The sequence below is a fragment of the Balaenoptera physalus genome (genome assembly GCF_965194825.1).
Source record: "Balaenoptera physalus genome assembly, chromosome: 14".
NCBI lineage: Eukaryota > Metazoa > Chordata > Mammalia > Artiodactyla > Balaenopteridae > Balaenoptera > Balaenoptera physalus.
The window spans coordinates 19,333,463-19,359,421 of NC_138893.1; positions in this window are offsets into that span (position 1 = coordinate 19,333,463).

Here is a 25,959-nt window from a genome sequence, read left to right on the forward strand (position 1 = left end):
GATGACAATGGTATGTAGCATTGCGATGACAAGGGTCATGAAGCATTGCGATGAGAGTGGTCATGGAGCATTGGGATGCCAGGGGTCATGAGCATTGTGATGACAATGGTCATGGAACATTGTGACGATAAGGGCATGGAGCCTAGTGAGGGACAGTCTAGCGGTCTTGGGACTAAATTCAGTGCCTGAGGTAGGCACAGCATAAGGTCTTTAGTTAGCATAAGAGGTAGGATATTAGCTCGGGACAGGGTTAGGGTGAAGGCTAGGAATCGTGTCAGGAAATGACCTAACGATACTGTGAAGACCTTTGTTACTGAGAATATCAGGGCCTTATTCAGAACCAGTGTTAGGGTTTCAGGTAGGGACAGTATCAGGGCCTGACTTAGGGAGAGCGACAGGGCCTGAGTGAGGGCTAATGTCAGGCCCTCAGCTGGGGACACTGTCAGGGAGTGACTTAGGAGCAGCATCAGTGCCTTTGTTGGATCAGCTTTAGGCTCTTAGTTAAAGATGACCAGAGCCCTAGTTAGTCACAGCGTCAAGGCCTCAGTTAGGGAAAGTTTCAGGGCCTGAGTTACGGACAGCCTCAGGTCTTCACTTAAAGACAGCGACAGGGCTTTCTTAGGGAGAGTGTCAAGACCTTGGTTAGAAATGGGTCAGGATATTATCTCAGGAGAGTGTCAGGGTTTTAGTTATTGCTGGCAGCAGGGCCTATATTAGGGACAGATTCTGGGCCTTTGTTAGAGACAGTGTCATGGCCATAGTTAGGAGTAGTCAGGGCCTTAGTTAGGAAGAGCATTAGGGTTTCAGTCAGCATAAGATGCAGGAGATTCTCTCGGTACAGAGTCAGGTTCCAGGCCAGAGATAGTGAAAGGAAATGACCAAGGGATAACGAGAAGACCTTAGTCATTGAGAGCATCAGGGCCTTAGTTAGCAGCAGCGCGAGGGCCTTAATCAGGACCAGTGCCAGGGCTTGATGTACGGACAGCGTCAGAGCCTAACTAAGGTACAGCAACGGGGCCTAAGTGAGGCCTATCTTTGGGGCCTGAGTAAGGGACAGTATCAGGGCATGACTTAGGAGCAGCAGAAAGGCCTCTGTAGGATCAGCATTAGGGTTTTCGTGAAAGATATTATCAGGGCCTCTGTTAGGGACAGCCTCAAGGTCTCACTTAGGGACAGCGTCAGGGCTTACTTTGGGAAAGTTTCAGGACCTTGGTAAGACATGGGTCAGGATATTAGCTCCGGATAATGTCAGGTGTTCAGATATTGACGGCAGCAGGGCCTTAGTTAGAGGCAGTGTCAGGCCTAAGTTAGGACTAGCATCAGAGCCTTTGTTAGGTACAGTGTCAGTGACTGAGTTAGGTGTAGTGTCAGGGCCTTAGTTAGGGACAGTGTCAGGACCTGCGTTAGGACGAGCCTCCAGGCCTCAGTTAGGGACAGGTTCACGGCCTCGGACCTAAATTCAGGGCCTCATTTAGGGACAGAATCACAGATTTAGCTAGCATAAGAGGATCTACAGCTGAAAGCAACTTGAACACCACCACAAGCAGATGCAGAAGTGAACCATGCACGCTCCTATGAAGGAATATTCCACAGCAGTTGAGTACATTTTGTTTAAAGTTAGTAACACTATACAAATTATGTTTTTAAGAAAACCATATTCAGAAGATGAAAGAATCTCGTTCTAAAGAATCTCTTTAGCTAATCTCGACATTAGCTAAAGAGAAGGTTAGGTTAAGATCTAGGGATAGTGTCAGCAAATGACCTAGGGATAGTGTCAAGACCTTAGTTACTTAGAGCATCAGGGCCTAATTAAGGACCAGTGAGTGTCAGGGCTTCGGGTAGGGACAGCGTCAGAGCCTGACTTAGGGAGAACGACAGGGCCTGAGTGAGGCCTAGCGTCAGGGCCTTAGCTAGGGACAGTGTCAGGGCATGACTTAGGAGCAACATAAGAGCCACGGTAGGATCAGCCTCAGGGGCTATGTTAAAGATATTATCAGGGCCACTGTTAGGGACAGCCTCAAGGCCTCACTTAGGGAGAGCATCAGGGCTTCCTTAGGGAGAGAGTTTCAGGACCTTGGTAAGAGATGAGTTAGGATATTAGCTCAGGATAATGTCAGGACTTTAGATATTGATGGTAGCAGGGCCTAAGTAAGGGACAGTGTCAAGGCGTTAGTTAGGAGTAGCGGGCCCCTGATAGGTCCAGTGTCAGGTCCTCAGTTAGCAATAGTGTTAGGGCCTTAGTTAGGGACAGTGTCAGGGCCAGATGTAGGACGAGCATCCAGGCCTTAGTTCGGGACAGTTTCACGGTCTTGGGACTAAATTCAGTGCCTGAGGCAGGCACAACCTAAGGGCTTCAGTTAGCATAAGAGGCAGGACATTAGCTAGTGACAGTGTCAGTTTAACATGTAGGGATAGTGTCAGGAAATGACCTAAGGATAGTGTGAAGACCTTTGTTACTGAGACTCTCAGGGCCTTATTCAGAACCCGTGTTAGGGCTTCAGGTAGGGACAGCATCAGAGCCTGACTTAGGGAGAGTGATAGGGTCTGAGTGAGGCCTAGCATCAGACCCTTAGCTGGGGACACTGTCAGGGAATGACTTAGGAGCAGCCTCAGGGCTTCTGTTGGATCAGCCTTAGGGTCTTAGTTAAAGACGTGACCAGGGTCTGAGTTAGTCACAGCATCAAGGCCTGAGTTAGTTAGGGAAAGCTGCAGGGCCTCACTTAGGGACAGCGTCAGGGCTTACTTTGGGACAGTTTGAGGACCTTGGTAAGACATGGGTCAGGATATTAGCTCCGGATAATGTCAGGACTTTAGATATTGATGGCAGCAGCCCTTAGTTAGAGACAGTGTCAGGCCCTGAGTTACGACTAGCATCAGAGCCTTTGTTAGGTACAATGTATGGGACTGAGTTAGGAGTAGAGTCAGGGCCTTAGTTAGTGACAGTGTCAGGGCCTGACTTCGGGAGAGCGACAGGGCCTGAGTGAGGCCTAGCGTTAGGCCCTTTGCTGGGCACACTGTCAGGGCATGACTTTGGAACAGCATCAGCGTCTTTGCTGGATCAGCATTAAGGTCTTCGTGAAATACATGATCAGGGCCTGAGTTAGTCATAGCTTCAAGGCTTCAGTTAAGGAAACCTTCAGGGCCTGAGTTACGGACAGCCTCAGGTCTTCACTTACGGACAGCGTCAGGGCTTACTTTGGGTCAGTTTCAGGACCTTGGAAAGACATAGGTCAGGATATTAGCTCAGGATAATGTCAGGACTTTACATACTGATGGCAGCAGGGCCTTAGTTACAGACGGTTTCAGGGCCTGAGTTAGGCCTAGCATCAGTGACTTTGTTAGGTACAGTGTAAGGGACTGAGTTAGGTGTACTGTCAGAGACCTAGTTAGGGACAGTGCTAGGGCCTGAGTTACGATTCGTGTCAAGGCCTTATTTAGGACCAATTTCAGGTCCTTAGTTTGGACTAGCATCAGAGCCATTGTTAGGAATCGAATGAGGGCCTGAGTTAGGCGTACTGTCAGGGCCTTAGCTAGGGACATTGTTAAGGCCTGAGTTAGGATTAGTGTCAAGGCCTTATTTAAGACCAATTTTAGGGCTTTAGTTTGGACTAGCAACAGAGCCTTTGTTAGGTATCATTTCGGGGCCTAAGTTAGGTGTAGTGTCAGGGCCATTGTTAGGGACAGTATCAGGGCCTGACTTAGGAGAAGTTCAGGGCCTTAGCCAGGGAAAGGGTCAGGGCCTTAGTAAGGGATATTATCAGGACCTGAATTAGCAGTAGTGTCAAAAATCCTTAGTGAGGAAAGTTAGGAATAATTCAGGACTCAGGTCCTGACACTGTCCTTAACTAAGGCCCTGACACTACTCATAACACAGGCCCTGATCTGATTCCTATCATAGGCCCTGACACTGGTTTTAACTAAGGCCCTGACACTGGTCCTAACTAAAGCTGTGACGCTACTCTTAACTCAGGCACTGACACTGTCCCTAACAAAGCCTCTGACACTACTCCTAACTCAGGCCCTGACACTGTCTCTATATAAGACCCTGATACTACTATGAACTCAGCACTGGCACTGTCCCTAACTTAGGCCCTGACTCTACTCCTAACTCAGGAACTGACACTGTCACTAACTAAGGCCCTGACACTGTTCATAACTCACACCCTAACACTACTCCTAAATCATGCCCTGGCAATGTCCCTAACTAAGGCCTTGACACTATTCCTAACTCAGGCACTGATACAATACCTAAGGAAGGCCCTGACATTACTCCTAACCCATACCCTGAAAAGGTCCCTAACTAAGGCCGACAAAACTCCTAACTTAGGCACTGACACTGTCCCAAAATAAGGCCCTGAATCTATTCCTAACTGGCGTGCTGATACAATACCTAACGAAGACACTGATGCTACTCCTAACTAAGGCCGTGACACTACTCCTAACTCAGGCAATGACACAGTCCATAACTAAGACCCTGACACTATTCCTAACTCAGGCACTGACAGTGCACGTAACTAAAACCCTGACACTACACATAACTCAGGCACTGACAGTGTCCCTAACAAGGGCCCTCACACTACTCCCAACTCAGTCACTGACATTTTCCCTAATTGAGGCAATGATACTACTCCCAACTCAGGAACTAAGGCTCTGGATCATTGTGATGACAAGTGCATGGAGCATTGTGATGACTAGGCCATGGAGAATTGTGATGACCAGGGTCATGGAGAATTGTGATGACTAGGGCCATGGAGCATTGTGATGACAGAGTTCATGGGGCATTGTGATGAAAGTGGTCATGGAGCATTGTGATGAAAAAGGTCATGGAGCATTGTGATGAAAGTGGTCATGGAGGATAGTGATGAAAAGCGCTATGGTGCATTGTGATGACAGGGGTCATGGAGCATTGTGATGACAAGTGCCATGGAGCATTGTGATGATAGGAGTCATGGGGCATTGTGATGACAGGGATCTTGGAGCTTTGTGGTGAAAGGGGTCATGGAACATTGTGATTACAACGACCTGGAGCATTGTGATTACAACGACCTGGAGCATTGTGATGACAAGGGTCATGGAGCATTGTTTTGACAATCACCATGGATCATTGTGATTAGTGGGGTAATGGAGCATTGTCATGAAAGGGGTCAAGGATCATTATGATTACAGGGATCATGGAGCATTGTGATGACAAGCGCCAAGGATCATTGTGAGGAAAGCGGTCATGGAGCATTGTGATGAACGTGGTCATGGAGCTTTGTTATGACAATGTTCATGGGGCATTTTGATGAAAGGGGTCATGGAGCATTGTGATGGAAGGAGTCATGGGGCATTGTGATGAGAAGGGCCATGGAGCATTGTGATGAAAGGGTTCATGGAGCACTGTGATGAAAAGGGCATGGAGCCTTGTGATGGAAATGGTCATGGAGCATTGTGATGAAAAGGGGTCATGGAGCATTGTGATGAACAGGGCACATGGAGCATTGTGATGAAAGTGGTCATGGAGCATTGTGATGAATGACGTCTGGGAGCACTGTGATGAACGGGGCCATGGGGCATTGTGATGAGAAGGGGTCATGGAGCATTGTGATGACAAGCGCCATGGGGCATTGTGATGGCAAGTGCCATGGACTATTGTGATGAAAAGGGTCATGGACCCCTGTGCTGAATGTGGTCATGGAGCATTGTGATGCAAAGTGCCATGGAGCATTGTGATGACAAGTGTCATGGAGCTTTGTGATGAAATGTCTCATGGAACATTGTGATGACAGAGGTCGTGGAGCACTGTGATTACATTGAACATGGAGCATTGTGATGACAAAGGCCATGGAGCATTGTGATGAGAAGGGCTTGGAGCATTGTGATGACAAAAGTCATAGAGCAGTGCGATGAAAGGATTAATGGAGCATTGTGATGAAAGGGGTCATGGAGCATTGCGATGACAGGGGGCATGGAGCACTGTGATGAAAGGAGTTATGGAGCACTGTGATTACAGTGGTAATTGTGATGCATTGTGATGAAAGGGGACATGAGACAAGGGTAATGGGGCATTCTGATGAAAGTTTTCATGGCTCATTGTGATGAAAAGGGGCATGGAGCATTGTGAGGAAAAGGGTTATGGAGCACTGTGATTACAGGGGTAATTTAGAGCATTGTGATAAACGGGGACATGGAGCAATTCGATGACAGGTGTCATGGGGCATTGTGAGGACAAGGACCATGAAGCATTGTGATGACAGGTGTCATTTGGCTTTGTGAATGACAGCGGACCTGGCGCATTGTGATGACAAGGGTAATGGAACATTGTGATGACCGGGGTCATGGAGCATTGTGATGATGGGGGGCATGGAGCATTGTGATCACAAGAGCATGGAACATTGTGAGACAAGGGTCATGGGCCAATGTGATGACATGTGGTATGGAGCATTGTGATGACAGAGTTCATGGGGCATTGTGATGAAAGTGGTCATGGAGCATTGTGATGAAAATGGTCATGGAGCATTGTGATGAAAGTGGTCATGGAGGATTGTGATGAAAAGCGCTATGGAGCATTGTGATGACGGGGGTCATGGAGCATTGTGATGACAGGGGTCTCGGGGCATTTTGATGATAAGGGCGTGGAGCATTGTGATGACAGTGGTCACGGAACATTGTGACGATAAGGGCATGGAGCCTAGTGAGAGACAGTCTTGCGGTCTTGGGACCAGATTCAGTGCCTGAAGTAGGCACAGCATAAGGTGTTTAGTTAGCATAAGAGGTAGGATATTAGCTCGGGACAGGGTTAGGGTGAAGCCTAGGATTCGTGTCAGGAAATAACCTAAGGATAGTGTGAAGACCTTTGTTACTGAGAATATCAGGGCCTTATTCAGAACCAGTGTTAGGTCTTCAGGTAGGGACAGTATCAGGGCCTGACTGAGGGAGAGCGACAGGGTCTGAGTATGGCCTAATGTCAGGCCCTCAGCTGGGGACACTGTCAGGGAGTGACTTAGGAGCAGCATCAGTGCCTTTGTTGGATCAGCTTTAGGCTCTTAGTTAAAGATGACCAGAGCCCTAGTTAGTCACAGCGTCAAGGCCTCAGTTAGGGAAAGCTTCAGGGCCTGAGTTACGGACAGCCTCAGGTCTTCACTTAAAGACAGCGACAGGGCTTTCTTAGGGAGAGTGTCAAGACCTTGGTTAGAAATGGGTCAGGATATTATCTCAGGAGAGTGTCAGGATTTTAGTTATTGCTGGCAGCAGGGCCTATATTAGGGACAGATTCTGGGCCTTTGTTAGAGACAGTGTCATGGCCTTAGTTAGGAGTAGTCAGGGCCTTAGTTAGGGAGAGCATTAGGGTTTCAGTCAGCATAAGATGCAGAAGATTCTCTCGGGACAGAGTCAGGTTCCAGGCCAGAGATAGTGAAAGGAAATGACCAAGGGAGAACGAGAAGACCTTAGTCATTGAGAGCATCAGGGCCTTAGTTAGCAGCAGCGTGAGGGCCTTAATCAGGACCAGTGCCAGGGCTTGATGTACGGACAGCGTCAGAGCCTAACTAAGGTACAGCAACAGGGCCTAAGTGAGGCCTATTTTTGGGGCCTGTGTAAGGGACAGTATCAGGGCATGACTTAGGAGCAGCAGAAAGGCCTCTGTAGGATCAGCATTAGGGTTTTCGTGAAAGATATTATCAGGGCCTCTGTTAGGGACAGCCTCAAGGTCTCACTTAGGGACAGCGTCAGGGCTTACTTTGGGAAAGTTTCAGGACCTTGGTAAGACATGGGTCAGGATATTAGCTCCGGATAATGTCAGGTGTTCAGATATTGACGGCAGCAGGGCCTTAGTTAGAGGCAGTGTCAGGTCTAAGTTAGGACTAGCATCAGAGCCTTTGTTAGGTATAGTGTCAGTGACTGAGTTAGGTGTAGTGTCAGGGCCTTAGTTAGGGACAGTGTCAGGACCTGCGTTAGGACGAGCCTCCAGGCCTCAGTTAGGGACAGGTTCACGGCCTCGGACCTAAATTCAGGGCCTCATTTAGGGACAGAATCACAGATTTAGCTAGCATAAGGGGATCTACAGCTGAAAGCAACTTGAACACCACCACAAGCAGATGCAGAAGTGAACCATGCACGCTCTTATGAAGGAATATTCCACAGCAGTTGAGTACATTTTGTTTAAAGTTAGTAACACTCTACAAATTATGTTTTTAAGAAAACCATATTCAGAAGATGAAAGAATCTCGTTCTAAAGAATCTCTTTAGCTAATGTCGAGATTAGCTAAAGAGAAGGTTAGGTTAAGATCTAGGGATAGTGTCAGGAAATGACCTAGGGATAGTGTCAAGACCTTAGTTACTTAGAGCATCAGGGCCTAATTAAGGACCAGTGAGTGTCAGGGCTTCGGGTAGGGACAGCGTCAGAGCCTGAATTAGGGAGAACGACAGGGCCTGAGTGAGGCCTAGCGTCAGGGCCTTAGCTAGGGACAGTGTCAGGGCATGACTTAGGAGCAACATAAGAGCCACGGTAGGATCAGCCTCAGGGGCTATGTTAAAGATATTATCAGGGCCTCTGTTAGGGACAGCCTCAAGGCCTCACTTAGGGAGAGCATCAGGGCTTCCTTAGGGAGAGTTTCAGGACCTTGGTAAGAGATGAGTTAGGATATTAGCTCAGGATAATGTCAGGACTTTAGATATTGATGGTAGCAGGGCCTAAGTAAGGGACAGTGTCAAGGCGTTAGTTAGGAGTAGCGGGCCCCTGATAGGTCCAGTGTCAGGTCCTCAGTTAGCAATAGTGTTAGGGCCTTAGTTAGGGACAGTGTCAGGGCCAGATGTAGGACGAGCATCTAGGCCTTAGTTCGGGACAGTTTCACGGTCTTGGGACTAAATTCAGTGCCTGAGGCAGGCACAACCTAAGGGCTTCAGTTAGCATAAGAGGCAGGACATTATCTAGTGACAGTGTCAGTTTAACATGTAGGGATAGTGTCAGGAAATGACCTAAGGATAGTGTGAAGACCTTTGTTACTGAGACTCTCAGGGCCTTATTCAGAACCCGTGTTAGGGCTTCAGGTAGGGACAGCATCATAGCCTGACTTAGGGAGAGCGATAGGGTCTGAGTGAGGCCTAGCATCAGACCCTTAGCTGGGGACACTGTCAGGGCATGACTTAGGAGCAGCCTCAGGGCTTCTGTTGGATCAGCCTTAGGGTCTTAGTTAAAGACATGACCAGGGTCTGAGTTAGTCACAGCATCAAGGCCTGAGTTAGTTAGGGAAAGCTGCAGGGCCTCACTTAGGGACAGCGTCAGGGCTTACTTTGGGACAGTTTCAGGAACTTGGTAAGACATGGGTCAGGATATTAGCTCCGGATAATGTCAGGACTTTAGATATTGATGGCAGCAGCCCTTAGTTAGAGACAGTGTCAGGCCCTGAGTTACGACTAGCATCAGAGCCTTTGTTAGGTACAATGTACGGGACTGAGTTAGGAGTAGAGTCAGGGCCTTAGTTAGTGACAGTGTCAGGGCCTGACTTCGGGAGAGCGACAGGGCCTGAGTGAGGCCTAGCGTCAGGCCCTTTGCTGGGCACACTGTCATGGCATGACTTTGGAGCAGCATAAGCGTCTTTGCTGGATCAGCATTAAGGTCTTCGTGAAGTACATGATCAGGGCCTGAGTTAGTCACAGCTTCAAGGCTTCAGTTAAGGAAAGCTTCAGGGCCTGAGTTAGGGACAGCCTCAGGTCTTCACTTAGGGACAGCGTCAGGGCTTACTTTGGGACAGTTTCACGACCTTGGAAAGACATAGGTCAGGATATTAGCTCAGGGTAATGTCAGGACTTTACATACTGATGGCAGCAGGGCCTTAGTTACAGACGGTTTCAGGGCCTGAGTTAGGCCTAGCATCAGTGACTTTGTTAGGTACAGTGTAAGGGACTGAGTTAGGGGTAGTGTCAGGGCCTTGCTTAGGGCCAGTGTCAGGGTCTGAGTTAGGTGTACTGTCAGAGACCTAGTTAGGGACAGTGCTAGGGCCTGAGTTACGATTCGTGTCAAGGCCTTATTTAGGACCAATTTCAGGGCCATAGTTTGGACTAGCATCAGAGCCATTGTTAGGAATCGTATGAGGGCCTGAGTTAGGCGTACTGTCAGGACCTTAGCAAGGGACAGTGTTAGGGCCTGAGTTAGGATTAGTGTCAAGGCCTTATTTAAGACCAATTTTAGGGCTTTAGTTTGGACTAGCAACAGAGCCTTTGTTAGGTATCATTTCGGGGCCTAAGTTAGGTGTAGTGTCAGGGCCATTTTTAGGGACAGTATCAGGGCCTGACTTAGGAGAAGTTCAGGGCCTTAGCCAGGGAAAGGGTCAGGGCCTTAGTAAGGGATATTATCAGGACCTGAATTAGCAGTAGTGTCAAAAATCCTTAGTGAGGAAAGTTAGGAATAAGTCAGGACTCAGGCCCTGACACGGTCCTTAACTAAGGCACAGACACTACTCATAACACAGGCCCTGATCTGATTCTTATCATAGGCCCTGACACTGGTCTTAACTAAGGCCCTGACACTGGCCCTAACTAAAGCTGTGACGCTACTCTTAACTCAGGCACTGACACTGTCCCTAACAAAGCCTCTGACGCTACTCGTAACTCAGGCCATGACACTGTCTCTAACTAAGGCCCTGATACTACTACGAACTCAGCACTGGCACTGTCCCTAACTTAGGCCCTGACTCTACTCCTAACTCAGGAACTGACACTATCACTAACTAAGGCCCTGACACTGTTCATAACTCACACCCTAACACTACTCCTAAATCATGCCCTGGCAATGTCCCTAACTAAGGCCTTGACACTATTCCTAACTAAGGCACTGATACAATAGCTAAGGAAGGCCCTGACATTACTCCTAACTCAGGCCCTGAAAAGTTCCGTAACTAACGCTGATAAAACTCTTAACTCAGGCACTGACACTGTCCCAAAATAAGGCCCTGAATCTATTCCTAACTGAGGCGCTGATACAATAACTAACGAAGACACTGATGCTACTCCTAACTAAGGCCCTGACACTACTCCTAACTCAGGCAATGACACAGTCCAAACTAAGGCCCTGACACTATTCCCAACTCAGGCACTGACAGTGTACGTAACTAAAACCCTGACACTACACCTAACTCAGGCACTGACAGTGTCCCTAACAAGGGCCCTCACACTACTCCCAACTCAGTCACTGACATTTTCCCTAATTGAGGCAATGATACTACTCACAACTCAGGAACTAAGGCTCTGGATCATTGTGATGACAAGCGCCATGGAGCATTGTGACGACAAGGGTCATGGAGAATTGTGATGACAAGTGCATGGAGCATTGTGATGACAAGGCCATGGAGAATTGTGATGACCGGGGTCATGGAGAATTGTGATGACAAGGGCCATGGAGCATTGTGATGACAGAGTTCATGGGGCTTTGTGATGAAAGTGGTCATGGAGCATTGTGATGAAAATGGTCATGGAGCATTGTGATGAAAGTGGTCATGGAGGATAGTGATGAAAAGCGCTATGGAGCATTGTGATGACAGGGGTCATGGAGCATTGTGATGACAAGTGCCATGGAGCATTGTGATGATAGGAGTCATGGGGCATTGTGATGACAGGGATCTTGGAGCTTTGTGGTGAAAGGGGTCATGGAACATTGTGATTACAATGACCTGGAGCATTGTGATGACAAGGGTCATGGAACATTGGGATGACAATCACCATGGATCATTGTGATTAGTGGGGTAATGGAGCATTGTCATGAAAGGGGTCAAGGATCATTATGATTACAGGGATCGTGGAGCATTGTGATGACAAGCGCCAAGGATCATTGTGAGGAAAGCGGTCATGGAGCATTGTGATGAACGTGGTCATGGAGCTTTGTTATGACAATGTTCATGGCGCATTTTGATGAAAGGGGTCATGGATCATTGTGATGGTAGGGGTCATGGGGCATTGTGATGAGAAGGGCCATGGAGCATTGTGATGAAAGGGTTCATGGAGCACTGTGATGATAAGGGCATGGAGCCTTGTGATGAAAATGGTCATGGAGCATTGTGATGAAAGTGGTCATGGAGCATTGTGATGAAAGACGTCTGGGAGCATTGTGATGAAAGGGGCCATGGGGCATTGTGATGACAAGGGGTCATGGAGCATTGTGATGAGAAGCGCCATGGGGCATTGTGATGGAAAAGGCCATGGAATATTGTGATGAAAAGGGTCATGGACCCCTGTGCTGAATGTGGTCATGGAGCATTGTGATGCAAAGCGCCATGGAGCATTGTGATGACAAGTGTCATGGAGCTTTGTGATGAAATGTCTCATGGAACATTGTGATGACAGAGGTCGTGGAGCACTGTGATTACATTGAACATGGAGCATTGGGATGACAAAGGCCATAGAGCATTGTGATGAGAAGGCCATGGAGCATTGTGATGACAAAAGTCATAGAGCAGTGCGATGAAAGGATTAATGGAGCATTGTGATGAAAGGGGTCATGGAGCATTGCGATGACAGGGGGCATGGAGCACTGTGATGAAAGGAGTTATGGAGCACTGTGATTACAGTGGTAATTGTGATGCATTGTGATGAAAGGGGACATGAGACAGGGGTAATGGAGCATTCTGATGAAAGTTTTCATGGCTCATTGTGATGAAAAGGGCATGGAGCATTGTGAGGAAAAGGGTTATGGAGCACTGTGATTACAGGGGTAATTTAGAGCATTGTGATAAACGGGGACATGGGGCAATTTGATGACAGGTGTCATGGGGCATTGTGAGGACAAGGGCCATTAAGCATTGTGATGACAGGTGTCATTTGGCTTTGTAAATGACAGGGGACCTGGAGCATTGTGATGACAAGGGTAATGGAGCATTGTGATGACCGGGGTCATGGAGCATTGTGATGACAGGGTGCATGGAGCATTGTGATCACAAGAGCATGGAACATTGTGAGACAAGGGTCATGGGCCAATGTGATGACATGGGGTATGGAGCATTGTGATGACAATGGTATGTAGCATTGTGATGACAGAGTTCATGGGGCATTGTGATGAAAGTGGTCATGGAGCATTGTGATGAAAATGGTCATGGAGCATTGTGATGAAAGTGGTCATGGAGGAGTGTGATGAAAAGCGCTATGGAGCATTGTGATGACGGGCGTCATGGAGCATTGTGATGACAGGGGTCTCGGGGCATTTTGATGATAAGGGCGTGGAGCATTGTGATGACAGTGGTCACGGAACATTGTGACGATAAGGGCATGGAGCCTAGTGAGAGACAGTCTAGCGGTCTTGGGACCAGATTCAGTGCCTTAGGTAGGCACAGCATAAGGTCTTTAGTTAGCATAAGAGGTAGGATATTAGCTCGGGACAGGGTTAGGGTGAAGGCTAGGATTCGTGTCAGGAAATGACCTAAGGATAGTGTGAAGACCTTTGTTACTGAGAATATCAGGGCCTTATTCAGAACCAGTGTTAGGGCTTCAGGTAGGGACAGTATCAGGGCCTGACTTAGGGAGAGCGACAGGGTCTGAGTGAGGCCTAATGTCAGGCCCTCAGCTGGGGACACTGTCAGGGAGTGACTTAGGAGCAGCATCAGTGCCTTTGTTGGATCAGCTTTAGGCTCTTAGTTAAAGATGACCAGAGCCCTAGTTAGTCACAGCGTCAAGGCCTCAGTTAGGGAAAGCTTCAGGGCCTGAGTTACGGACAGCCTCAGGTCTTCACTTAAAGACAGCGACAGGGCTTTCTTAGGGAGAGTGTCAAGACCTTGGTTAGAAATGGGTCAGGATATTATCTCAGGAGAGTGTCAGGATTTTAGTTATTGCTGGCAGCAGGGCCTATATTAGGGACAGATTCTGGGCCTTTGTTAGAGACAGTGTCATGGCCTTAGTTAGGAGTAGTCAGGGCCTTAGTTAGGGAGAGCATTAGGGTTTCAGTCAGCATAAGATGCAGGAGATTCTCTCGGGACAGAGTCAGGTTCCAGGCCAGAGATAGTGAAAGGAAATGACCAAGGGATAACGAGAAGACCTTAGTCATTGAGAGCATCAGGGCCTTAGTTAGCAGCAGCGCGAGGGCCTTAATCAGGACCAGTGCCAGGGCTTGATGTACGGACAGCGTCAGAGCCTAACTAAGGTACAGCAACAGGGCCTAAGTGAGGCCTATCTTTGGGGCCTGAGTAAGGGACAGTATCAGGGCATGACTTAGGAGCAGCAGAAAGGCCTCTGTAGGATCAGCATTAGGGTCTTCATGAAAGATATTATCAGGGCCTCTGTTAGGGACAGCCTCAAGGTCTCACTTAGGGACAGCGTCAGGGCTTACTTTGGGAAAGTTTCAGGACCTTGGTAAGACATGGGTCAGGATATTAGCTCCGGATAATGTCAGGTGTTCAGATATTGACGGCAGCAGGGCCTTAGTTAGAGGCAGTGTCAGGCCTAAGTTAGGACTAGCATCAGAGCCTTTGTTAGGTACAGTGTCAGTGACTGAGTTAGGTGTAGTGTCAGGGCCTTAGTTAGGGACAGTGTCAGGACCTGCGTTAGGACGAGCCTCCAGGCCTCAGTTAGGGACAGGTTCACGGCCTCGGACCTAAATTCAGGGCCTCATTTAGGGACAGAATCACAGATTTAGCTAGCATAAGAGGATCTACAGCTGAAAGCAACTTGAACACCACCACAAGCAGATGCAGAAGTGAACCATGCACGCTCCTATGAAGGAATATTCCACAGCAGTTGAGTACATTTTGTTTAAAGTTAGTAACACTATACAAATTATGTTTTTAAGAAAACCATATTCAGAAGATGAAAGAATCTCGTTCTAAAGAATCTCTTTAGCTAATCTCGACATTAGCTAAAGAGAAGGTTAGGTTAAGATCTAGGGATAGTGTCAGGAAATGACCTAGGGATAGTGTCAAGACCTTAGTTACTTAGAGCATCAGGGCCTAATTAAGGACCAGTGAGTGTCAGGGCTTCGGGTAGGGACAGCGTCAGAGCCTGACTTAGGGAGAGCGACAGGGCCTGAGTGAGGCCTAGCGTCCGGGCCTTAGCTAGGGACAGTGTCAGGGCATGACTTAGGAGCAACATAAGAGCCACGGTAGGATCAGCCCCAGGGGCTATGTTAAAGATATTATCAGGGCCTCTGTTAGGGACAGCCTCAAGGCCTCACTTAGGGAGAGCATCAGGGCTTCCTTAGGGAGAGTTTCAGGACCTTGGTAAGAGATGAGTTAGGATATTAGCTCAGGATAATGTTCGACTTTAGATATTGATGGTAGCAGGGCCTAAGTAAGGGACAGTGTCAAGGCGTTAGTTAGGAGTAGCGGGCCCCTGATAGGTCCAGTGTCAGGTCCTCAGTTAGCAATAGTGTTAGGGCCTTAGTTAGGGACAGTGTCAGGGCCAGATGTAGGACGAGCATCTAGGCCTTAGTTCGGGACAGTTTCACGGTCTTGGGACTAAATTCAGTGCCTGAGGCAGGCACAACCTAAGGGCTTCAGTTAGCATAAGAGGCAGGACATTAGCTAGTGACAGTGTCAGTTTAACATGTAGGGATAGTGTCAGGAAATGACCTAAGGATAGTGTGAAGACCTTTGTTACTGAGACTCTCAGGGCCTTATTCAGAACCCGTGTTAGGGCTTCAGGTAGGGACAGCATCAGAGCCTGACTTAGGGAGAGCGATAAGGTCTGAGTGAGGCCTAGCATCAGACCCTTAGCTGGGGACACTGTCAGGGCATGACTTAGGAGCAGCCTCAGGGCTTCTGTTGGATCAGCCTTAGGGTCTTAGTTAAAGACATGACCAGGGTCTGAGTTAGTCACAGCATCAAGGCCTGAGTTAGTTAGGGAAAGCTGCAGGGCCTCACTTAGGGACAGCGTCAGGGCTTACCTTGGGACAGTTTCAGGACCTTGGTAAGACATGGGTCAGGATATTAGCTCCGGATAATGTCAGGACTTTAGATATTGATGGCAGCAGCCCTTAGTTAGAGACAGTGTCAGGCCCTGAGTTACGACTAGCATCAGAGCCTTTGTTAGGTACAATGTACGGGACTGAGTTAGGAGTAGAGTCAGGGCCTTAGTTAGTGACAGTGTCAGGGCCTGACTTCGGGAGAGCGACAGGGCCTGAGTGAGGCCTAGCGTCAGGCCCTTTGCTGGGCACACTGTCAGGGCATGACTTTGGAGCAGCATCAGCGTCTTTGCTGGATCAGCTTTAAGGTCTTCGTGAAATACATGATCAGGGACTGAGTTAGTTACAGCTTCAAGGCTTCAGTTAAGGAAAGCTTCAGGGCCTGAGTTAGGGGCAGCCTCAGGTCTTCACTTACGGACAGCGTCAGGGCTTACTTTGGGACAGTTTCAGGACCTTGGAAAGATATAGGTCAGGATATTAGCTCAGGATAATGTCAGGACTTTACATACTGATGGCAGCAGGGCCTTAGTTACAGACGGTTTCAGGGCCTGAGTTAGGCCTAGCATCAGTGACTTTGTTAGGTACAGTGTAAGGGACTGAGTTAGGAGTAGTGTCAGGGCCTTGCTTAGGGCCAGTGTCAGGGTCTGAGTTAGGTGTACTGTCAGAGACCTAGTTAGGGACAGTGCTAGGGCCTGAGTTACGATTCGTGTCAAGGCCTTATTTAGGACCAATTTCAGGGCCTTAGTTTGGACTAGCATCAGAGCCATTGTTAGGAATCGTATGCGGGCCTGAGTTAGGCGTACTGCCAGGGCCTTAGCTAGGGACAGTGTTAGGGCCTGAGTTAGGATTAGTGTCAAGGCCTTATTTAAGACCAATTTTAGGGCTTTAGTTTGGACTAGCAACAGAGCCTTTGTTAGGTATCATTTCGGGCCCTAAGTTAGGTGTAGTGTCAGGGCCATTGTTAGGGACAGTATCAGGGCCTGACTTAGGAGAAGTTCAGGGCCTTAGCCAGGGAAAGGGTCAGGGCCTTAGTAAGGGATATTATCAGGACCTGAATTAGCAGTAGTGTCAAGAATCCTTAGTGAGGAAAGTTATGAATATGTCAGGACTCAGGCCCTGACACTGCCCTTAACTAAGGCCCTGACACTACTCGTAACACAGGCCCTGATCTCATTCCTATCATAGGCCCTGACACTGGTCTTAACTAAGGCCCTGACACTGGCCCTAACTAAAGCTGTGACGCCACTCTTAACTCAGGCACTGACACTGTCCCTAACAAAGCCTCTGACACAACTCGTAACGCAGGCCCTGACACTGTCTCTAACTAAGGCCCTGATACTACTACGAACTCAGCACTGGCACTGTCCCTAACTTAGGCCCTGACTCTTCTCCTAACTCAGGAACTGACACTGTCACTAACTAAGGCCCTGACACTGTTCATGACTCACAACCTAACACTACTCCTAAATCATGCCCTGACAATGTCCCTAACTAAGGCCTTGACACTATTCCTAACTCAGGCACTGATACAATACCTAAGGAAGGCCCTGACATTACTCCTAACTCAGGCCCTGAAAAGGTCCCTAACTAACGCCGAGAAAACTCCTAACTCAGGCACTGACACTGTCCCAAAATAAGGCCCTGAATCTATTCCTAACTGAGGCGCTGATACAATACCTAAGGAAGACACTGATGCTACTCCTAACTAAGGCCCTGACACTACTGCTAACTCAGGCAATGACACAGTCCATAACTAAGGCCCTGACACTATTCCCAACTCAGGCACTGACAGTGTACGTAACTAAAACCCTGACACTACACCTAACTCAGGCACTGACAGTGTCCCTAACAAGGGCCCTCACACTACTCCCAACTCAGTCACTGACATTTTACCTAATTGAGGCAATGATACTACTCCCAACTCAGGAACTAAGGCTCTGGATCATTGTGATGACAAGCGCCATGGAGCATTGTGATGACAAGGGTTATGGAGAATTGTGATGACAAGTGCATGGAGCATTGTGATGACAAGGGCCATGGAGAATTGTAATGACCGGGGTCATGGAGAATTGTGATGACAAGGGCCATGGAGCATTGTGATGACAGGGGTAATGGAGCATTGTGATGAAAAGGGCGTGGAGCATTGTGGGACACGTCTCATGGAGCATTGTGTTGAGAGTGGGCTTGGAGCATTGTGGTGACAGGGGGCATGAAACTTTGTGATGACAATGGCATGGAGCATTGTGAGAAAAGTGTTAAGGAGAGTAGTGATGAAAGGGGTCATGGAAGACTATGATTACAGAGGACATGGAGCATTGTAATGAGAAAGACAAGTAGCATTGTGATGACATGGCTCAGGGAGCATTGTGGGGAAATGGGTCATGGGGCATTGTGATGACAGGGGTTATGGAGCATTGTGATGAAAGCGGCCATGGAACATTGTGATGAAAGGGGTCAAGGATCATTGTGATTATAGGGATCATGGAGCATTGTGATGGCAAGCACCAAGGATCATTGTGAGGAAAGGGGTAATGGAGAATTGTTATCAAAGGGGTCATGGATCATTGTGATTACAGTGGTCATGGAGCCTTGTGATGACAAGCGCCATGGAGCTTTGTGATGACTAGAGCCATGGAGCATTGTAAGGAAAGGGGTCATGGAGCATTTTGATGAACGTGGTCATGGAGCTTTGTTATGACAATGTTCATGGCGCATTTTGATGAAAGGGGTCATGGAGCATTGTGATGAAAATGGTCATGGAGCATTGTGATGAAAGTGGTCATGGAGGATTGTGATGAAAAGCGCTATGGAGCATTGTGATGACAGGGGTCATGGAGCATTGTGATGACAAGTGCCATGGAGCAATGTGATGAAAGTGGTCATGGAGGATTGTGATGAAAAACGCCATGGAGCATTGTGATGACAGGGGTCATGGAGCATTGTGATGACAAGTGCCATGGAGCATTGTGATGATATGAGTCATGGGGCATTGTGATGACAGGCATCTTGGAGCTTTAGTGGTGAAAGTGGTCATGGAGCATTGTGATTACAACGACCTGGAGCATTGTGATGACAAGGGTCATGGAGCATTGTGATGACAATCACCATGGATCATTGTGATTAGTGGGGTAATGGAGCATTGTCATGAAAGGGGTCATGGATCATTGTGATTACAGGGAATCAAGGAGCATTGTTTTGACAAGCTCCAGGGATCATTGTGTGAAAGGGGAAAAGGAGAATTGTGATGAAAGGAATCATGGATCATTGTGATGACAGGGATCATGGAGCATTGTTACGACAAGAGCGAAGGAGCACTGTGATGACAAGGGCCATGGATCATGGTGATGACAGGGGTCAGGGAGCATTGTAATGACAGGGTTCCTGGAGCATTGTGATGTCAATGGTCATGGAGAATTTTGATGAAAGGGGTCATGGAGCATTGTGCTGAAAGTGGTCATGGATCTTTGTGATGACATGCACCAGGGAGCATTGTGATGACAAGGGCCATGGATCATTGTGATGACAGTGGTTATGGAGCATTGTGATGAAAGGTGTCATGGCTCATTGTGATGACAGGGGGCCTGGAGAGTTGTGATGACAGGGTTCATGGGGCATTGTGATGACAAGGGCCTTAGAGCATTGTGATGAAAGTGGTCATATGGCATTTTGAATGTTAGGGACCATGGAACATTGTGATGACAAGTGTCATGGAGCCTTGTAATGACAGGGTGCATGGAACATTGTGATGTCACCGCCATGTAGCATTTTAGACAAGCGTCAAGGAGTATTGTGATGATAAGTGCATGGAACATTGCGAAGACAGGTGTCATGGAGCATTGTGATGATAAGGGCATGGAGCCTTGTGATGACAGGGGGCATGGAACATTGTAATGAAAGGGGGCATGGAGCATTGTGATGACAGGGGTCATGGAGCATTGTGATGAAAAGGGCGTGGAGCATTGTGAGACAAGAGTCATGGAGCATTGTGTTGAGAGTGGGCTTGGAGCATTGTGGTGACAGGGGGCATGAAATTTTGTGATGATAATGGCATGGAGCATTGTGAGAAAAGTGTTAAGGAGAGTTGTGATGAAAGGGGTCATGGAAGACTCTGATTACAGGGGACATGGAGCATTGTAATGAGAAAGACAAGTAGCATTGTGATGACATGGCTCAGGGAGCATTGTGGGGAAATGGGTCATGGGGCATTGTGATGACAGGGGTTATGGAGCATTGTGATGAAAGCGGCCATGGAATATTGTGATGAAAGGGGTCAAGGATCATTGTGATTACAGGGATCATGGAGCATTGTGATGACAAGCGCCAAGGATCATTGTGATGAAAGGGGTAATGGAGAATTGTTATCAAAGAGGTCATGGATCATTGTGATTACAGTGGTCATGGAGCCTTGTGATGACAAGCACCATGGAGCTTTGTGATGACAAGAGCCATTTAGCATTGTAAGGAAAGGGGTCATGGAGCATTGTGATGAACGTGGTCATGGAGCTTTGTTATGACAATGTTCATGGCACATTTTGATGAAAGGGGTCATGGATCATTGTGATGGAAGGGGTCATGGGGCATTGTGATGAGAAGGGCATGGAGCCTTGTGATGAAAATGGTCATGGAGCATTGTGATGAAAAGGGGTCATGGAGCATTGTGATGAACAGGGCACATGGAGCATTGTGATGAAAGTGGTCATGGAGCATTGTGATGACAAGCGCCATGGGGCATTGTGATGGCAAGGGCAATGGAATATTGTGACGAAAAGGGTAATGGACCCCTGTGCTGAATGTGGTCATGGAACATTGTGATGCAAATCGCCATGGAGCATTGTGATGACAAGTGTCATGGAGCTCTGTGATGAAATATCTCATGGAACATTGCGATGACAGAGGTCGTGGAGCACTGTGATTACATTGAACATGGAGCATTGTGATGACAAAGGCCATGGAGCATTGTGATGAGAAGGGCTTGGAGCATTGTGATGACAAAAGTCATAGAGCAGTGCGATGAAAGGATTAATGGAGCATTGTGATGAAAGGGGTCATGGAGCATTGCGATGACAGGGGGCATGGAGCACTGTGATGAAAGGAGTTATGGAGCACTGTGATTACAGTGGTAATTGTGATGCATTGTGATGAAAGGGGACATGAGACAGGGGTAATGGAGCATTCTGATGAAAGTTTTCATGGCTCATTGTGATGAAAAGGGGCATGGAGCATTGTGAGGAAAAGGGTTATGGAGCACTGTGATTACAGGGGTAATTTAGAGCATTGTGATAAACGGGGACATGGAGCAATTTGATGACAGGTGTCATGGGGCATTGTGAGGACAAGGGCCATGAAGCATTGTGATGACAGGTGTCATTTGGCTTTGTGAATGACAGGGGACCTGGAGCATTGTGATGACAAGGGTAATGGAGCATTGTGATGACCGGGGTCATGGAGCATTGTGATGACAGGGGGCATGGAGCATTGTGATCACAAGAGCATGGAACATTGTGAGACAAGGGTCATGGGCCAATGTGATGACATGGGGTATGGAGCATTGTGATGACAATGGTATGTAGCATTGTGATGACAGAGTTCATGGGGCATTGTGATGAAAGTGGTCATGGAGCATTGTGATGAAAATGGTCATGGAGCATTGTGATGAAAGTGGTCATGGAGGATTGTGATGAAAAGCGCTATGGAGCATTGTGATGGCGGGGGTCATGGAGCATTGTGATGACAGGGGTCTTGGGGCATTTTGATGATAAGGGCGTGGAGCATTGTGATGACAGTGGTCACGGAACATTGTGACGATAAGGGCATGGAGCCTAGTGAGAGACAGTCTAGCGGTCTTGGGACCAGATTCAGTGCCTGAGGTAGGCACAGCATAAGGTCTTTAGTTAGCATAAGAGGTAGGATATTAGCTCGGGACAGGGTTAGGGTGAAGGCTAGGATTCGTGTCAGGAAATGACCTAAGGATAGTGTGAAGACCTTTGTTACTGAGAATATCAGGGCCTTATTCAGAACCAGTGTTAGGGCTTCACGTAGGGACAGTATCAGGGCCTGACTTAGGGAGAGCGACAGGGTCTGAGTGAGGCCTAATGTCAGGCCCTCAGCTGGGGACACTGTCAGGGAGTGACTTAGGAGCAGCATCAGTGCCTTTGTTGGATCAGCTTTAGGCTCTTAGTTAAAGATGACCAGAGCCCTAGTTAGTCACAGCGTCAAGGGCTCAGTTAGGGAAAGCTTCAGGGCCTGAGTTACGGACAGCCTCAGGTCTTCACTTAAAGACAGCGACAGGGCTTTCTTAGGGAGAGTGTCAAGACCTTGGTTAGAAATGGGTCAGGATATTATCTCAGGAGAGTGTCAGGATTTTAGTTATTGCTGGCAGCAGGGCCTATATTAGGGACAGATTCTGGTCCTTTGTTAGAGACAGTGTCATGGCTTAGTTAGGAGTAGTCAGGGCCTTAGTTAGGGAGAGCATTAGGGTTTCAGTCAGCATAAGATGCAGGAGATTCTCTCGGGACAGAGTCAGGTTCCAGGCCAGAGATAGTGAAAGGAAATGACCAAGGGATAACGAGAAGACCTTAGTCATTGAGAGCATCAGGGCCTTAGTTAGCAGCAGCGTGAGGGCCTTAATCAGGACCAGTGCCAGGGCTTGATGTACGGACAGCGTCAGAGCCTAACTAAGGTACAGCAACAGGGCCTAAGTGAGGCCTATCTTTGGGGCCTGAGTAAGGGACAGTATCAGGGCATGACTTAGGAGCAGCAGAAAGGCCTCTGTAGGATCAGCATTAGGGTTTTCGTGAAAGATATTATCAGGGCCTCTGTTAGGGACAGCCTCAAGGTCTCACTTAGGGACAGCGTCAGGGCTTACTTTGGGAAAGTTTCAGGACCTTGGTAAGACATGGGTCAGGATATTAGCTCCGGATAATGTCAGGTGTTCAGATATTGACGGCAGCAGGGCCTTAGTTAGAGGCAGTGTCAGGCCTAAGTTAGGACTAGCATCAGAGCCTTTGTTAGGTACAGTGTCAGTGACTGAGTTAGGTGTAGTGTCAGGGCCTTAGTTAGGGACAGTGTCAGGACCTGCGTTAGGACGAGCCTCCAGGCCTCAGTTAGGGACAGGTTCACGGCCTCGGACCTAAATTCAGGGCCTCATTTAGGGACAGAATCACAGATTTAGCTAGCATAAGAGGATCTACAGCTGAAAGCAACTTGAACACCACCACAAGCAGATGCAGAAGTGAACCATGCACGCTCCTATGAAGGAATATTCCACAGCAGTTGAGTACATTTTGTTTAAAGTTAGTAACACTCTACAAATTATGTTTTTAAGAAAACCATATTCAGAAGATGAAAGAATCTCGTTCTAAAGAATCTCTTTAGCTAATCTCGACATTAGCTAAAGAGAAGGTTAGGTTAAGATCTAGGGATAGTGTCAGGAAATGACCTAGGGATAGTGTCAAGACTTTAGTTACTTAGAGCATCAGGGCCTAATTAAGGACCAGTGAGTGTCAGGGCTTCGGGTAGGGACAGCGTCAGAGCCTGACTTAGGGAGAGCGACAGGGCCTGAGTGAGGCCTAGCGTCAGGGCCTTAGCTAGGGACAGTGTCAGGGCATGACTTAGGAGCAACATAAGAGCCACGGTAGGATCAGCCCCAGGGGCTATGTTAAAGATATTATCAGGGCCTCTGTTAGGGACAGCCTCAAGGCCTCACTTAGGGAGAGCATCAGGGCTTCCTTAGGGAGAGTTTCAGGACCTTGGTAAGAGATGAGTTAGGATATTAGCTCAGGATAATGTTCGGACTTTAGATATTGATGGTAGCAGGGCCTAAGTAAGGGACAGTGTCAAGGCGTTAGTTAGGAGTAGTGGGCCCCTGATAGGTCCAGTGTCAGGTCCTCAGTTAGCAATAGTGTTAGGACCTTAGTTAGGGACAGTGTCAGGGCCAGATGTAGGACGAGCATCTAGGCCTTAGTTCGGGACAGTTTCACGGTCTTGGGACTAAATTCAGTGCCTGAGGCAGGCACAACCTAAGGGCTTCAGTTAGCATAAGAGGCAGGACATTAGCTAGTGACAGTGTCAGTTTAACATGTAGGGATAGTGTCAGGAAATGACCTAAGGATAGTGTGAAGACCTTTGTTACTGAGACTCTCAGGGCCTTATTCAGAACCCGTGTTAGGGCTTCAGGTAGGGACAGCATCAGAGCCTGACTTAGGGAGAGCGATAGGGTCTGAGTGAGGCCTAGCATCAGACCCTTAGCTGGGGACACTGTCAGGGCATGACTTAGGAGCAGCCTCAGGGCTTCTGTTGGATCAGCCTTAGGGTCTTAGTTAAAGACATGACCAGGGTCTGAGTTAGTCACAGCATCAAGGCCTGAGTTAGTTAGGGAAAGCTGCAGGGCCTCACTTAGGGACAGCGTCAGGGCTTACTTTGGGACAGTTTCAGGACCTTGGTAAGACATGGGTCAGGATATTAGCTCCGGATAATGTCAGGACTTTAGATATTGATGGCAGCAGCCCTTAGTTAGAGACAGTGTCAGGCTCTGAGTTACGACTAGCATCAGAGCCTTTGTTAGGTACAATGTACGGGACTGAGTTAGGAGTAGAGTCAGGGCCTTAGTTAGTGACAGTGTCAGGGCCTGACTTCGGGAGAGCGACAGGGCCTGAGTGAGGCCTAGCGTCAGGCCCTTTGCTGGGCACACTGTCAGGGCATGACTTTGGAGCAGCATCAGCGTCTTTGCTGGATCAGCTTTAAGGTCTTCGTGAAATACATGATCAGGGCCTGAGTTAGTCACAGCTTCAAGGCTTCAGTTAAGGAAAGCTTCAGGGCCTGAGTTAGGGACAGCCTCAGTTCTTCACTTACGGACAGCGTCAGGGCTTACTTTGGGACAGTTTCAGGACCTTGGAAAGACATAGGTCAGGATATTAGCTCAGGACAATGTCTGGACTTTACATACTGAGGGCAGCAGGGCCTTAGTTACAGACGGTTTCAGGGCCTGAGTTAGGCCTAGCATCAGTGACTTTGTTAGGTACAGTGTAAGGGACTGAGTTAGGAGTAGTGTCAGGGCCTTGCTTAGGGCCAGTGTCAGGGTCTGAGCTAGGTGTACTGTCAGAGACCTAGTTAGGGACAGTGCTAGGGCCTGAGTTACGATTCGTGTCAAGGCCTTATTTAGGACCAATTTCAGGGCCTTAGTTTGGACTAGCATCAGAGCCATTGTTAGGAATCGTATGAGGGCCTGAGTTAGGCGTACTGTCAGGGCCTTAACTAGGGACAGTGTTAGGGCCTGAGTTAGGATTAGTGTCAAGGCCTTACTTAAGACCAATTTTAGGGTTTTAGTTTGGACTAGCAACAGAGCCTTTGTTAGGTATCATTTCGGGGCCTAAGTTAGGTGTAGTGTCAGGGCCATTGTTAGGGACAGTATCAGGGCCTATGTTAGGTGTAGTGTCAGGGCCATTGTTAGGGACAGTATCAGGGCCTGACTTAGGAGAAGCTCAGGGCCTTAGCCAGGGAAAGGGTCAGGGCCTTAGTAAGGGATATTATCATCACCTGAATTAGCAGTAGTGTCAAAAATCCTTAGTGAGGAAAGTTAGGAATAAGTCAGGACTCAGGCCCTGACACTGTCCTTAACTAAGGCCCTGACGCTACTCGTAACACAGGCCCTGATCTCATTCCTATCATAGGCCCTGACACTGGTCTTAACTAAGGCCCTGACACTGGCCCTAACTAAAGCTGTGACGCTACTCTTAACTCAGGCACTGACACTGTCCCTAACAAAGCCTCTGACACTACTCCTAACTCAGGCCCTGAAACTGTCTCTAACTAAGGCCCTGATACTACTACGAACTCAGCACTGGCACTGTCCCTGACTTAGGCCCTGACTCTACTCCTAACTCAGGAACTGACACTGTCACTAACTAAGGCCCTGACACTGTTCATAACTCACACCCTAACACTACTCCTAAAGCATGCCCTGGCAATGTCCCTAACTAAGGCCTTGACACTATTCCTAACTCAGGCACTGATACAATATCTAAGGAAGGCCCTGACATTACTCCTAACTCAGGCCCTGAAAAGGTCCCTAACGAAGGCCGACAAAACTCCTAACTCAGGCACTG